Raw genomic sequence first — 17,301 nt, 5'->3', positions numbered from 1 at the left:
CCAAACTACTTGGGCCCTACAGATACAGTCCTCATAATTATTAAACACAGGACACCCCAAGGAAACACATAATTTCATGTTAAAACATCAGAAAAGTTATTATAGAATAATCAAACCTTTGTTTACTTAAGAGTGTCTTTCCGCAGTGTTTCAACCCAAACTGAGACGGGGTGACAGAAAGGAAAGAGGAGAAGGAAAGCAGTTCCTACCAAAAGCCCCAGAAGAATTGCTCTACAATTCTGAATTAAGGATGTGGGACTAAAAGAAATCATACACTCATGCCTCTTCTCAAGTCTAGGTGCATTCTGTTCAAATAACATCTATGTTGCCAAAAGACAGAAAAATCAACATTTTTTTGTAAGCTCCACATTTTGCTTTAAAGATTCAGCAGTATAAATTCCATTTCCGGAAATTCTTACAAAATGAAGCTCGGATTCATGCTTTTATGAGTAACTTATTTCTAAAGTAGAATGTGCAGGGGGTAGATATGTGAGAGCTTGAGACACACAGAGAGATTATGATAGATTGGAGGGGAGGAAGGTACCTACAAAATCCAGTATCTCGCTTCAGGCTACAATTTGCTACAGAATTAGTCTGGTTCAGAGTTTCACTTCAGTCAGAAAACAAGAGCAACACAGCAGTGCATCTGCACTCACTGGCCAGTCTCTGCTGGAGGAGGAACATTCATAAACCCTGAGTTCCCTCCACAAAGACCAGAGTGCATTCTGAAGGATCCACAGTTGATGTTGTTCTAGGAAGTACTTCAGACTTTGAGAAAGAAATCAACAGGCAGTGAAATACCTCCATCATCCTCTGTGAGTCTGTCTGAGTTGGTCTATGCTTCAATGGCCACAGAGTCCAAGACTCCCTTCCTTCCTCCAGCTGAGTATGGTAAGCTAACACAGGAGAGGAAATGAAGGTACCTTGGGAACAACAAACTATGGAACTGTTCCAGGTGCAGAGAGTCTACAAGTCTACAGCATGTGACCTAAGAGTGTCTATGGACATAAACTTAAGCGCCAACGGCCCCTCAGAGACGCTCTACCATTGACAGACTGAAATGGTAAGCAAGCAAATTAATCTGTCTCGGTCTCTTCATCCGTAAATTGGGAAAAATCACCACGCTCCAAGCCATTGGGAGGATTGTGGGTTTGTGCTCTACGAAAAACAAGAAGTACATGCTGGCAACCATAATTAATGACAGCTTCCCAACCCCCTTAGGTCAATGACTGGGCTTTAACGATGCATTTCAAATCACATTTGCACAGTGCTTTATTCTCATATGTTATTGTATTCAGAGCTTCTAACTAGCCTCAACAGAACAGATGGCATTATTTCCTCATTATCTTCTCTTCCTACAGATGAGAAGCCTGGAGCTGAAATAATCCAAAGATACCCCTCACATCCAGGCAGGACCACCGACCAGAGACCTTGTCTCTCCAGGGCCATCACAAACTGCTGCTGTCAGCATGCTGCCTGTAGATGTCTTTCTGTCTGAAATGACTGACACAAGATTGACCCCCTGAGGATAAAAACATTCCATCTGCCAAGATGACCCATGAATGGAGGAGTCCTGCTCTTTCCTTGTCTAAAGGCTGCCTCAACATTATGAGAATAAGTTTCAGTGACAGGCAGGGTCACTCACACTGTATCTAACTGCCTGGGGGATGAAGACTAAGAAAGATAAAGAGAAGATCAGAGAGGCTCCAACAGGATGGCAGGAAAAGTGTTAGAGCAGCAACCCTCATCAGCCAGTGGTGAGGGGAAAACTTGGAAGTTTTTATTTTCATCTTTGAGAGAACACCAATCTATATTTTCTTTGATTTTACTATAAGGCTCCTTATGGAAAATACCAGTGAAAAACAAACGTCGGCAGAACTGAAAGTCAAAGGAAATATCAACACAGGACCTAACTGCAGCAAGAACAGATAGGGTGGGAGAAAAGGAGGTCCTCACGGTAAGCCTGGAGAGTTGTCACATCATTTCTCCTCAATTCCATGCTTAAAATTGCATCTAGGTCTCAATAGCAATGAAAATTTGAGAGTGCCCATCATGCAGTCGCAAAGCAAATTCCTAAGGCAGCCAAAGAAACGAAGTGTACAATTTCCAAATGAAAAATCAAGTGAAAAAGGAGAGACAGAGAGAAAAGATAAAGAATAAACAGCACAACAGAACTAAATACAAACATTTATAAAAGACAGAAAGTGCCAATGATTTGAATGTGCCCCAGAAAACTATATTAAAAACTGGATCCCCAATCAAGTGCTGGGAGGTAAAGCCTTTAGGTCAGAAGACCATCCCAGGAACACAGCTGGAAACAGAGCAACTGGGCCCCACCAGGCAGGGCCTGGACTTGGACAGAGTAGCCTCTAGAACTGTGAGAAATAAATTTCTGTTCTTAATAAATTACCTAGTCTCAGATAGTTTGTTATAGTCAGCACAAAGATAAAAGATAAATTGACTAAGAAATTCAGTTTAAAGATCAAGTTTCTCAGGCAAGAATGGAAAAAGTAACCAGCTAGTTCAAATTGAGCAAGTGAAAATCTAAAGGCATCTGAGGGATATGAGAAGTGGACAAAAAAGATATCCCAGGTAAATACCAAGGAAACATGAAGCAGAGTTGCTGTTTTGATACTACATGTGCTTCGGGGCACTGCAAGAGGTACAGGGAGTCCCTACAGGCACAAGGTACCTCTCATGAGAGATAAGACAGTTTCAGGTATTTATGCCCTTTATGCTCTCATTAGAACCCCAATGAGCAAAAACAGAGAATATAGCCACAATCATGGGAACCCATGTTAAAATACATTCAGTAAAGGAAGAACCACCAAAAATTACCTACTGAGAAATGGAGATAACAGAATAATCGAACAAGGCCAGTGAGACATAAGGTAATATGGCCAGCAATCACACAGCACCCATTACTGTGTTTAAGACATAGCGAACAGGTATCATGAACACCTGACCACACAGAGAACTACAGACTAAGTCTGAAGAACTCAAAAGAACCAGCTTCTTAAAGCAGGTGCAATCAAGAGGTGAGGAGGGGCAACTAGCAAACAGGACCAACAGTAAATCTGGGAGTGAGAAAGGCACTTATAAGTTCTGGGCCAGAAAGGAAATTAAAATGGGGTTTTAAATATCCAAAATTTGCAAAGACAAAGATGCTACCTGGCAAACTAGAAAGTCTAGGTAGAGTAGTTCTTGGAAAGAAATATATTTATTTTTTAGGGGGCATCTCAATATAGAAGCTCCTTATTATTTTTTTGGGGGTGGGGGGGTGGTTTACAGGGGTTTGAACTCAGGGCCTTGCTTTTGTATTGTACCACTTGAGCCATGCTCCCAGCCCTTTTCGATTTTTTTTTTTTAATTGCAGTACTGGTGCTTGAACACAGGGCCTACACCCTGAGCTACTCCACTGGCCCTTTTTTGTGAAGGGTTTTTTCAAGATAGGCATCTCACAAACTATTTCACTGGGGTTGGTTTTGAACACGATCCTCCTGAGTAGCTAGGATTATAGACATGAGGCACCAGTGCCCAGCTAATAATTTGGTTATTTTTGAGATAGGGTCTCACGTTTATGCCCCATCAACCTGGAGTGTGATTCTCCTGTTTATGGTTCCCATATAGCCCAAGTTCTTTATTGACTGAGATGGAGTCTTGTGAACTGTTTGGCCAGACTGGCCCCTGATCTCGGCCTCCAAAGTAGCTAGGATTACAGGTGTGAGCCACACTGCCTAGTCCTGGTACTGGGGTTTGTACTCTACCAGTTGGGACATGCCCTCAGCCCTTCAATAAAGAAATCTTTTAAAATGAGGGGAAAAATGCACAAAGGAATAGAAAGAAAACATGATGAAAGTAAAAATACAAAGTAAAGAAAAGGCAAATGTTAACAGAGGTTAAATAAAGCCAAAGCTGAGTTTTAAATTTAAATAACCGATAAAACAAACAAATAACAACCTAAAAGAGAGAAAACCAGATAGGCAGCGCTTTCTGCAAACAGTTAGGTCCCTATTCTTGAGCTGCACTGGGGTCCTTGGTTTGGGCTTCAGCAGACACAGAGGTATAGTGAAAAGGAGAAGTAATGTTCACTGCATGAAACATTCTAAAAAACTAATAAATCTTTGTTATATATCATTATCAGTCAGGGTTCACATGAAAGAAGTAAGACATACATACTAAGAGGTATTTTAAAGAACTGGTTCACAAGGTTGTGGGGGAAGGGTACAGTGGGGCAGGAGTGGCCTTTCTGAAGACTAGACTAGGCCTACAAACATCATCTAGGATGACTCAAATCAGTTGATCACAAACTGTAACCACATCTATATATTACCATCACAGTACCCCCTAGATTAGCAACTGAGTAACTTGTCACATAAAACTGACCATCTGACATGTACATTTACATGTATGTGTTATGTATACACACAGAAAAGAGTGAGTGCTGTACCACTTGAGCCATACCCTAGCCCTTTTTGCTGTATTAGTTAATTTTTCAGATTGGGTCTCACATTTTTAGACTGGGGCCAGCCAGAGATTATAGGCATGTACCACCATCCCCAGTTTGTTTTCAAATAAGTTCTCACTAATGCTTTTTACATCCAGGCTCATGGAAGTTCTTTCCTGTTTGCAGACATTACTTTTCGTGCAAATGGATATGAAGTTTTGTCAAGCACCATTTTTTAATTTTGCATCTTTTTAGATGATGTTTCTTTTTCTTATGTCAATATGGTGTATTACATTGACTTTTTTAATGCAAAACCCAATTTGTATTTCTTAGATAATCCTCATATGCTTATGATGTATAATCTTATCTTTCTAGCTTTGTCTGCTGTACTGTAGTAGCCTTAACATCTACACTGATGTAGCATTTACTGGATTTTAGTGTCAAGGTAACCCTGTATAATGGTGGTGGGGAACATACCCCTCCTTTGCTGTACAGACAGCCATATGCATTCTTAAACACAAGATAGATACCTCCCATGGGTCATCTAAACTGCAGCTCTCTGTATAGGAAGGATTTTAAAACTCCAATTTAATGCATACAGGGCTACTCAAGTTACCTATTTCTTCTTCAGTAACCTGAGGTCTTTGTGTTTCTTAAAGAAATTGTCCATTTTATCTCTGAGTTGTCAATATAATTCCCTTATTATCCTCACACTGATCTCACTTCTCTCTTCTGATACTGAAATCTGTATCTTCTTTTGTTTCTAATCAGTTTGACCAAAACATCAAACAGTTTTACTCAGTTTTTCAAATAACCCCCTACTGGTTTCATTGATTCCTGCATCCCCACTGCTTTTTTATAATTGCCATTTTGAAAATATGAAGGGGTGAGCATAGGACAAAATTCTACTTCCATTCACATTAAATTTTTTTAATTAAAAATTTCAGCAAAATAAGAGAAGAAGAAAACTTCTTCAACATAGTAAAGAGAATCTAGGTACCCTACTTAACTAAGGACTGAATACTCTTCAGTTCAGATTGTGAATGAGACAACAGTATCCAGACACTAAAACACTGTGCCTGAAGTGCTATAAAGTGCAATATGACAAGACAAAGAAACAAAAAGTATGTGAGGAGGAAAAGACAAAGTAAAGCTCTTTATTCACCAACAACACACACATCTATGTAGAAAATCTCATGTAATCTATACAAAAAAAACTACCAGAAAAAGTGGGTATTGCAAAGCTGCAAGGTCATTATTCTAAAACATCAGTTCTATTTCTATGCACTAGCAACAAATGGCAGGAAACTAAATTTAAAAGACAAGTGATTAAAACAGCAAAAACCAACCAACCCAAAAAACAAAAAATTGTATCTAGAGATAGGTGTGTGCAAGGCCTGTCTAGTTAGGAAGAAATTTGTTGTTGAGCTGTTAATATTCTCCGAACTATCTCTAGATTCAACATCTCAATAGAAAATCACAGATGATACTTTTGTAGACACTGACAAGCTGATTCTTAAATGTATGTGGAAATGAAAAATCAAAACAAAATAAAACACTCAGCATAGCATAGCAACACAGAAAGGAAAAAAAAAACAAAACAAGGTGCACAGAAACAGGTATCTGATTTCAAGACTTAATATAAAATTGCAGAAACTGGCAAAAGACTTAATTCATTAATGGAACTAAAAAGAGAGCCCAGAAACAGACCCACACACATACAGTCAACTGACTTAAAAAAAAAAAAAAAAAGTAAAGCAAGTAAATGGAAAATAACAATCTTTTCAGCAAATTGTACTATAATAACTGGATATGCTTATACAACAAATAATAAAATCTCTAACCTTATCTCATACTACATGCAAAAACTGCTGAAAAATAAAACTAAATAATTACTTTAACTTATTATAAGTGTAAGTACCTAATACCTACTAGTTGGACAAAATTCTACGACCGTTCACATAAAAACTTTTCAGTGAACTAAGAAATGAAGGAAACGCCATCAATCTAATAAAGAGACACTCAGTAACATATTTAACTGAAGAACTCTGTTCAGACTGTGAGTGAGGCAATTTACTTACTGCTAAAATAAATTTACCTAAAAAATGAAACTAAACTATGTAACTTCTAGAAGAAAACATGTTTGTGGTATTAGCTTGGACAATATTTATTAAAGAAAACACAAAAACTGGAGGCGTGGCTCAGGTGGTAATACACCTGCTTTGTAAGCACAAAGCCCTAAGTTTAAGACCCACACCCACAAAAAAAAAAAAAAAAAAAAAAAGCACAAAAAATTTAAAGCGGGGAGGGGAAGGGAGACCACCTGTTAGGCTGGACTTCATCAAACTAAAACACTTTTGTTCTTCAAAAGAGGCGACCAAGAAAATGTTTTCTCCACTGGGGAAAACATTCAAACAACAACATCTAGAATGGACTTGTGTCTGGAATGCATAAAGAACTCTCAAACCTCAGCACCATAATCCATATTTTTGGCGGATGAGGGGAGCAGTATTGGGGTTTGAACTTGTGGCCTTGCACTTGACAGGCAAAAGTTCTACCAGTCCTTTTGGGGTGGTTATTTTTGAGATAAGGTCTTGCTTTATGCCCAGGCTTGCAAGGACTGCAATCCTCCTATTTGTGCTTCCCCAAATAATTTGATGACACATATACCACCACACCCAGCCACTGGTTCAGATGGGGGTCTCATGAACTTTTTGCCCAGGCTAGCCTTGAACCCATCCTCCTAATTTCCACCTCCTGAGTAACTAAGATTACAGGCTTGAGTCGCCATACGTGGACCAATTTTTTTAAATGGATACTTGATAAGTACTAAAGGAAAGGCAGACGCCGATGGCCCCTTCCTAACCCCCAAAGGGCACATAGAAGACAATCATCAGTGGTTGTTAAGGAGATGGAAGTTAAAACCCCAATGAGATCCTCTAGACTCCGCTAGAAAGGATAAAAATGAAAAGATTGTGTATACTACAAGATGGCAAAGATCCAGAGCAACTGCAATTCCCCTGCACTGTTACTGAGAAAGCAGAGTTGTTTTAGCCCTTTTGAAAAAAAAGTTTTGGCAGGTTCTTAAAAAGTTAAACATTCATATGCCACATGACCCAGAATTCCAGTCCTAGGAATCATCAAAGAGAAAATAAAATCTATGTAATGTTTTGTACACAACTATTTATAACAGTTTTCCTCATAATAACTAAAAGCTGGAACAATGTACAGGCCTGTTAACTGTCTGGATAAACACAGGATGTTTTTATCCAGCAGAAGCTGCTCAGCAAAGGTAAAGAACCACTGACACGGACCACACCACTTCCACAAATCTCAAAAGATGTGTATGCAAAAGAAGATGGACACAAAGGACTCACTGTATGATTCCATCGCTACTAAGTTCTAAAACCAAAACCTACAGTGAACTGGGGATGGGAGGATGTGTTGACTGCATCTTAGGGTGATGGAAATGTTCTCTGTTGTGACTTGTTAGAACTCAGCCACTGTACTGCTGAGGCTCTTGAACTCTGCAGCATTGCATCACACCTCCATAAAACACTCAGGGAATGCAGAGGCACAGCCACCTCCTAGGAAATGGTGGCAGCTGGTGGGAAAAGTGGCTTGGAGTTTTATGATAAAGGGAAATGGCTACCATGTTGTATACTACACAACCCCAAAAATCAAGCCTGGAAAATAATTCACAGATATATGGTGCCCAGGACCTATGGAGGGCAAGCCAGATTCCACAGGAGCAGACAGAGGCTATCCATGGTGCCAGCAGGGGACCCCTGGAATGCTCCAAAGCTGGCTCCCATGCCTGCAAAGGGTGTGACTGGTACTACACACCCATGACTGGTTCTCATCTCTGAAGTATACATATGCAGTTTCACTTAAATAGGACCCATCAAAGCCTTTTAAATGGGGCTGGGATGTAGCTCGGTGGTACAGCGCTTGCCTAGCACGCGTGAGGCCCTGGGTTTGATCCCAGCACCAAAAAAGAAAAGACCAAAAAAAAAAAAAAAACCCTTTTAAATGAAGCAGTGAGTATAAAATCTTTAACATATAAGCTGTGGATATGAGGTTCTTTCTGTATTTGGTCATTACATACATGCTGCTGTAGGCATTCCCCACACATACCTTGTACCTCACATGCCAGAGTGGTTCCACTGATGTCCACAGGTAGTAAATCTATAGACAGCTTCTAAAGGGGAGTGATGGCTAAAGGTTCAGGTTTCTTTCTGGTAAAAGCTCTAAAACTGATGACTGGTGGTAGTTTCTCACGTATATAATCCCAAGCACTCAGGAGGCTGAGGCAGAATTCAGAGTTCAAGACTAGTCTGAGCTACATAGCAAGACCCTAGCTGAATGAATGAATGAGTATGGGCAGTGGTGGTGACTGTATGCACCTGCGAACACATAACACCAACTTTAAATGGAATGTCAACTATATCTCAATAACCTATGCCTTCCTTTAAAGAGCATAAAGCACATTTCCCTAGAAGTAGCATACTGGACAGATGATCCATAGGTCAGGTCAGCATATATCATGGCCTTCATCACTGGGTCAATGCTCAAAGCTTGGAGCCTTTAAACAGAAGGCCAAGATCAGAGAAGCCAGATGTCCAAGCCAGCCAAGTCCCTTCCTGTGACCCAGTGACAGGAAACACATGTTTCAGTGCAGGCCCTAGAGAGGTGTGAGCATACAACAATGGATAGTGCTCCTTCTGTGTTGCAAGCAGGGTGCTTACTCATCCTGGGCACCTCAGAAGGTTACTCTCTAAAGCCAAATGGGGCCTTAAACAACAGAGAACAATGCAGTCTGACATGAAACACTTCCCTTTAAAAATCACTGGCTTTCAACTACACTGACCCAGGTGCTGCCTGAAACAAACTTCAATAAGGACTCAGAAACTGTCAGCCCTGGCCCTCCGCCTAGGCAAATGAGGCACTGGGTCCAGAACTAGAAGACCATGTGAGGTACTGGACACCACTTCCTTCGTGCCATTCAGCTCCTCCATGTGTTCCATTTAAAGTTGCGGTTAGTGGCTTACTGTAGCTACTGTAATTCCAGTTATCTGGGAGATGGAGAATGGAAAAACCATGGTTAAGTTAAGATCCCATCTCAACCAATAATCTGGGCATGGTGGTGGGCAACCACGATCCCAGCTATACAGGAGACATAAATAAGAGAATTGTGGTCAGGCCATATATATATATATCCATATATATATATATATATTTTTTTTTAGTTTATTCAAAATCAAAAAGGGGTGGGGGGGGGGGCTGGAGTTATGGCTCAAGTGGTACAGTGTCTGCCTAGCAAGCATGAGCCCCAGGTTCAAACTCTAGTACTGCCTAAGATTCTCAAGCAATATGTATATTAACTTTTGTTAGTAAAAAGCTCAATAAAAACACAGATGTTAAGCCAAGTTTCATGGTGCATATCTGTAATCCCAGCTACTTCAGAGGCTGAGGAAGAAGAATCACTTCATCCCAGGAGTTCAAGACCAGCCTGGGTCCTCAACAAAATTAGAGATAAGGGCAGAACAGATTCTGCCTGGTAGCAGGGGTAGGTGGGAGAAATGATCCCAACAATGTATGCACATATGAATTTAAAAAAAAAAAAAAAAAAAAAAAAAAGACCAGCCTGGAGTACTGGAGGTGTGGCACAAGTGGAAGAGCTCCTGCTTTGCAAGCACAAAGCATTGAGTTCAAACTCCAGGCCCACCAAAAAACCATGACCAGCCTGGCCCTGTCTCAAAAAAGTATTAGTATGTCTTCAGAAGCAAATGAGACCCCTTCTCTAGTGCTAAAGAATTTCCACCCCAGCTTGGAACTGACTGATTTCACAGGCAAAACCAAACATCAACAACTGTCGATGGCTTTTTTTTTTTTTTTTTTTTTTTTGCTGTACCAGAGTTTGAACTCAGGGTCTGGCATTTGCTAGGCAGGCACTCTAACCACTTGAACCATTCCTCCCAGCCCCTTTCCTTTCATTCAATAAAGCAGTGTCTACCTGACTATCAGTGAGCTCACAGTGGAGAAAAAGATTGGGTTATCAATAATATAAGTCATAAAAAATTTCTCCAGTCTAAACCAGCAAAAGTAACACTGACTGTGCAAAGATTTGCTCTGCTTAAAATTTTACATTCCCGAGACTGCTTCTGAAGACAGTCTCTCAGTTAGGTCCAGGGCATGCCATCTTCCTTAACATCCCATTGTGAAAATGAACACCACAATTGCTAGATGCAGATTGCTCAAGCTTCTTTTTTCATTTCTGGCAAAGACCAGGTAAGATTTCCAGAGCTACCATTTTCTATGCAATCCAACCACATTCACATTTTGGGTGATTTTTGTTTGTTTTCTCTTTTTTGTGTTGGACTGGGGTTTGGACTTAGGGCTTTGTACTTGCAAAACAGCTACTCTACCACTTAAGCCACACCTTCAGTCCATTTTGATCTGATTAATTTGGAGATTTGTGGGGAGTCTCACCAACTTTTTACTTGAGCTGGCCTCAAACCGCGATCCTCCCAATCTCAAACTCCCAGGTAATTACAGGCATGAGCTTCCAGCACCCTGCTACATGCAAAGCCCTTAAAGGCAGAGACTCCCAGTGAATCACAGGCCAACTTCCAGAACCAGCCTGCATGGAGGGAAGGGCACATGCTTCTCATGCTACAGAGCACAGATGGTCTAGCTGTGGCCTCATGGTTCCTGCCTACTTATTTTGGTTCTATAGTATTGATTGTTCAGGCTGATCCAACACTGTGAGCTGTAGCTGTCAGACAGAACTTTTATCAATAGCAGGAAAGTCCACTGTGAAGGCACTGTTTACCTCCATCTCTCTAAACTGAGCCTACAGATGGATGGATTCCAACTACCAGCTCCACATTCGAGTCTCAAAGTCAGCCTTCTAGTCTAAACTACATTCTAAGTGATGCAGAAAGATAGTATTTGCTTTACTCTTCAGTAAAAGCTACAAAACCCTAAAAAAGTGTCAGATACCAAGTCGGCGTCATGTTTTAATCCGTGGATGAACAGTATTTAAGAACACATGATGAAATAATGAAGAATTGTATATCTTAAATATCTGAAAAATTAAAGGATCACAGATCTACTTTTGTTATCTGCATTAGCATTAGCCAACGCACATGCCTTCAACAACTTGACCTCTCACTGACCGTAGTCCTGAGATCAGAAATGACAGAGTTCTAGGGGCAACTACTCCCAGGATGAGCTGAATAGTATGGAGCCTAGAATATCTGTGACCAACATTAAGCTACTCCCTGTGTGTATGGAGAGGAAAAGATTTAGATTCACCAAAAAAAAAAAAAAAAACCCCTTCTATCAATGTCCCCAAAAAGGACCCACCTAGTAAAACACCCACTTAAATCACAGCACACTAGCATTACACATGAAACCTCTCAGTCTCACAGATAAGATATGCAAACCTCAGCAAAATCAAAGGGTCTCCACCTAAGCCCAGTCTGTGTCTGGGCTGGGCCTGGGCTCTCAGAAACATGGGCCCCTTGTGGGCAACAGTCAACTTTAATGGCTAACCACAAGTATTGCCAAGAGTGTCCATGTAAACAGAGCACAGGCTTATGTGAGTGCTCATGGGAACTGTCTTCTATGTAAATTTGGTTTACCTTGCCTGCAACAGCAGATATTTATTAAAGGCTATAGCAACCCTTTCCTTCCTAACTCATGTTATCACCTGTGTTGCTACATGGGTGCTGAGATACACACCCATGTAGCACTAGGGGCTTGATGATTCATGAGATACAATCCACAATCTTGTTTAATAGAGAAACTCCCTTGAATGTAGCTTCAGCAGAATCTGCCTCCAGGGTCATTCAAGACAGGGATTAGCAAGTCTTTTCTGGAGAGAGCCAGACAAATACTGAGCTCTTTAAGACACATATGATCCCTCATCTTTGCTACTGCTGTGAACAGTGGAAGTAGCTGGGCACAGTGGCTCTCACCTGTTAACTTGGGTGGTGGAGAACAGGAAGACCACAGTTTGAGGAGAGCCCAGGCAAAAGTTCTCAAGACCCTATCTCACTCAATAAATAAAAAGCTGCGTGTGGTGTACCTGTCTGTCATCCCAGCTATGTGGGAGGACTAAATAGGAAGATCATGGTCCATTGCTGGCAGGGACATAAATGTGAGACTCCATTTCAAAAATAACTAACGATACTCCAGAGGCACCTGCACACCCATGTTTATTGCAGCACTATTCACAATAGCCAAGTTATGGAAACAGCCAAGATGCCCCACTGCTGACGAATGGATTAAGAAAATGTGGTATTTATACACAATGGAATTTTATGCAGCCATGAAGAAGAACGGAATGTTATCATTCGCTGGTAAATGGATGGAATTGGAGAACATCATTCTGAGTGAGGTTAGCCTGGCCCAAAAGACCAAAAATCGTAGGTTCTCCCTCATATGCGGACATTAGATCAAGGGCAAACACAACAAGGGGATTGGACTTTGAGCACATGATAAAAGCGAGAGCACACAAGGGAGGTGTGAGGATAGGTAAGACACCTAAAAATTAGCTAGCATTTGTTGCCCTCAACGGAGAGAAACTAAAGCAGATACCTTAAAAGCAACTGAAGCCAACAGGAGAAGGGGACCAGGAATAAGAGAAAAGGTTAGATCAAAAAGAATTAACCTAGAAGGTAACACACATGCACAGGAAATTAATGTGAGTCAACTCCCTGTATAGCTATCCTTATCTCAACTAGCAAAAACCCTTGTTCCTTCCTATTATTGCTTATACTCTCTCTTCAACAAAATTAGAGATAAGGACAAAATAGTTTCTGCCAGGTATCGAGGGGGTGGGTAGTAAGGGAGGGGGTGGGGGCAGGGGGGAGAAATGACCCAAGCCTTGTATGCACATATGAATAAAAAAAAAAAACTAACGAAAGAAGGAATGAAGGTGTGACTGAAGTGGTACAGTGCCTGCCTAGTAAGCACAAGGTCCTGAGTTCAAACCTCAGTACTGCAAAAAAAAAAAAAAAGGGTGGGGGGAAGCCACCCTCAGCAATCTGGTTGTACAGATAGAAACCAGGGGTTGGATTTGACTGCAGGCTGTGATGTACTGGCCCTTGGCTGCAGCCCTCTGTAACAAATACCAAGGCACCACCAGAGACTCACTAGATGCCCCCACCTCAACTCCTCACCACCTCCTCCTAGCACCCTCAAATGAGAAGGAGCAGGCACTTCAGTGTGAAGGGCCAATGAAATCCACATGAGCCCTCATGTTAACATATCCTAGGTGTCTCACACTGAAACTCAGCACAAGCGTGAATGTATATGAGCTAGACAGTCTTGAAGGAGTAGAGTATTTCCCCATGGAGCAGCTCCAGGCTCCTGCTGGTGCCTGGACCAATGCAGACAGTGCCTGGAGCCCTCTATAGAGCAAGGTGGCTGTGCCCAGAACCAGCAAACTCCCCTGATGCTTCCTCAAGGAAAACCAGTCAGCAATTTGATGAGCACAGTTTCCAAATGATCCCTGGTAATCAGTGGCCACACCATAGCCTATTCCTTCCAATCCCTTTCTGAACTCAGGCCCCTCTTCAGCTTGGTAAAAGTCTACCTTCTTTGGAGGCCTCCAAATATCTTCCACGACACAAAACCTTTCTCCACCAAGAAAGCTCCCAAAGGTTACTCAAACTGGCAACAGCTGTAGTTTCCTCATACTGGTGGGTCAAGCCCACAGACATCGCCATCCTTATTACATCAGTGACTACATGCAAGCTGCTGTTGCCCCAAAACCACAGCCTGTCCACAAGTCACAGGAGGCGGGTCATTGCAAGTGCTATGGATTGAGCACAGCCTACAATGTGGACCACAAATGCCTGGGAATGGTCATCGTGAGAATGTGCTCCAGACACTCACACACTACTCCTCACATCCTGTTCTAAATTAAAATACAAAGAAATATATTAAAACAGAAATTCTGAACAAGAAATCCCTTTTAAATGCCCACCTTTTATCTGATTAAATATAAAAGAAAATGAATTTACTTTGTTCATGTTATTCTTCACATTACTTATTTGCTATTGCTGTACTTCTTCAAGATCCAACTGAAAGCTCCAAGCATAAGTATTTGCTGTATAGGATGCTGTACTTAGAACAAACTACACCATTTATTTAAGAGGCTACATTTATCTGGTTCTAGTTTTATTCACAATGCTTATTATACTGTTCAGTGGTTTGAACATTAAGTCTTAAATCAAAACAGATTCCAATATACTTTGTCCAACTAAACATATTTTCCAAGTATTTTGTACAGCATTTTCTCTTGCTCTCAATATCTTACTTTAAAGGAACATACAAAACAAGCAGGTGGGGACAGTAGCAGAAGGTCCTCCTGCTTTCTACAATAAGCAGTATCTGTGCAGTAAGGACAGGAAGGACATTCCATGGGATATGCACTTTTCTTCCAAGTGGACACTGTCACTATCGAGCTCTGTCCTGACAACCCAAACACCAAACAGTATCCCAACCTCAGGAGGTTCTCCTAAAAAGGAACCTCAGATTTTTCTCATCTCCAAGAGGTCTGAGTCAAAGTATGAAGCAGTGGAGCAATGCACAAGCAATGCACAGAGACAAAAGGTTAACACCCACATATATCCTGGAGTGCAAACACTCACAGCGCCTTGTCACATTAGCCAAAAAGAGAAAACTCAAAGATCTCCATCAACTCATAAGAAGACAAACAAAATATGGTACACCACACAACAGAATACAATTTGGTTATATAAAGGAACATGGATGAACCTTGAAAATGTTGTGCTTAGTGAAAGAAGCCAAACAGAGAACACCACATACTGTTTCATTTACTTCAGAGACACAGACTAGACAAATCCATACAGATGGAAAGCAGGTTAGTGGCTGCTAGGAGCTGGGAAAGGAAGTTACATGTAGCTACAAACAGCAGCCAGAATCCTTGTAGTGGTGAAGCTGGGTTAGTGTCTTGACTGTGGTACTGAATACAGGAACCCATAAATGCAATTTTTAAAAAATGCACAGAACTAAAAAGAGACACACACTCACAGGAGTACAAGAAAAACCAGGCCCATCTAAATAAAGATCAGAGGATTGTTACCAATACAAATACCCTGAGTGTCAAATTGTTTCATTTTACAAAATAGGAACTAGGGAAAGCATACAAGAAATTGCTCTACTGTTATGTCTTACATTTGCAAGTGACTAATGATTACTTCAAGAAAACAAACAACAAATGAGCTAGGCTGAGCTCAGTCATTCTACCCTGCTGAGGTTCTGAGACTGGGAGAGCTTAAGGTCCATACCCTCCAAGCATGGCACTACATGGCATAGAAGAACCCAGGCCCCCAGAGACCACGATGTAAACTTCTTTCAATGCAAAGCTAACCCAGTGACAGTGGGCCAGAGTCCTCTGAAACCTCTCTGCCCCCATCTCATAGGCAAAAATGGTAAAAAGGTCCTGCAATGTGATTGATGCCCAAGAGACGTGAGGCAAATGCCTCCATTTAAGCACAGAGGACCAAAACATTTAGCACAATACCCATGCTCTGAGCAGCAATACTGGAAAAAATAGTCACAGCAGTGACCCTCAGAGTCTCCCTTTCTTTAGTTAAGTATTATTGTGCTTGTTTCACAAATAAGCCAGGCTGCCCAGGGGCCCCCCCGGCCCACACCCACCTGGCCCAATGCCCTTCCACTACAGGGTATAAAAGCAAGTGAAATTTAACCAAGCAGATGCTCAGGTCAAGGGAGGCTTCCATGGTACTCCACAGAGACCCACACTCAACAGCAGCTTTGCATGTCCCACAGGCTGGCTGCTGAGCAATGCAGAGGAGAAAGCTTTTCAAAGGGTTACACCTCCCTCCTTTTACCCCACAGCGCTAAACACACCCAAGAAAGGAGCCCACAGGGGGCCTGTGAGATGGCCACTCCACTCTGCCATGTTTACCCTCCCTCTCTCACGACAAATAACAGCCTTCAAATTACACTTTCCCTTAGTAAGAACCATCAAGGAAGACACAGGACAAGTAAGTGTCCTAGATGCATTGTAATACACATACTGGCCGGTCCCCCTCCAAAAAAAGTACCAGTGAGAAGCCAAAGGACTCTCATGACCACCCAAAATTCTTTCACAAAGGGAAAATTCTTTCCCTTCAGCAGTAAGAAGTAGATCAAATGTGACCCCAAGTTGAACAATTCCTAAGAAACAGATTAACATTGCCAGCACCAGTGTTACAGCTTGGCATGGTCTTGCTTGGTTTCAACCAAGTCCCTTCCTGTTCTGAGGACACCAGAACAGTTAATCTCTGGTGCAGAGCAATGCAGGTGTGCACAAGAAGACAAAGACTCAAGAATGACCCAAGAACAGGCTGTATAAATGACCCAGCTAACTCAGATCCTTCCAAAGAATGCACTGGGACCCAGGAAGGGTGGCATTCCCAGCACCTCAAGACTGGGCATACTTCCAGGTCACTTCATAACACAGGAGGAAGAGTGCAGGATCAAGAACTTGCACCCGAATGCCTCCTCCTGCACCCACCAGGTCCCTGCCAAGACCACATCACGTGACCAGGCTAGCTATGTCTGCCATACTCTGGAGCAGAAGTAGGTCCTCCACAAAAGCAAGAATAGTCACCCAGAGGTGTGCTAAGGGGACAAGGGACGAGCGCCCCACAGCTTTGATTCAACAGATATTCAACAGACTTGCCTAGATACCATAAGCAAGTCTAGGGAAGTTCTAAAGATGAAACCAGCTCAGTAATGTTTCAACACTGTGAAGGCAGAAGTGAGGTCTACTCAGAAACCAACTTCTAGTACCAACCAAGAAGACA

The 17,301-nt window shown here is 41.7% G+C and overlaps 1 protein-coding gene across 5 annotated transcripts in view; it reads right to left on the bottom strand.

Moving 5' to 3' along the window:
* The window catches only part of Ankrd11 (ankyrin repeat domain containing 11), a 181,286-nt gene that overhangs the window by 61,022 nt on the left and 102,963 nt on the right, over nt 1–17,301 (bottom strand). The gene's annotated exons all lie outside the window — the stretch shown is intronic.

Source organism: Castor canadensis, chromosome 15 (assembly GCF_047511655.1).
Source record: "Castor canadensis chromosome 15, mCasCan1.hap1v2, whole genome shotgun sequence".
NCBI classification, from domain to species: Eukaryota; Metazoa; Chordata; class Mammalia; order Rodentia; family Castoridae; genus Castor; species Castor canadensis.
The sequence above is the reverse complement of the archived record's forward strand: the minus strand, read 5'-3'. Positions and strand labels throughout refer to the sequence as shown.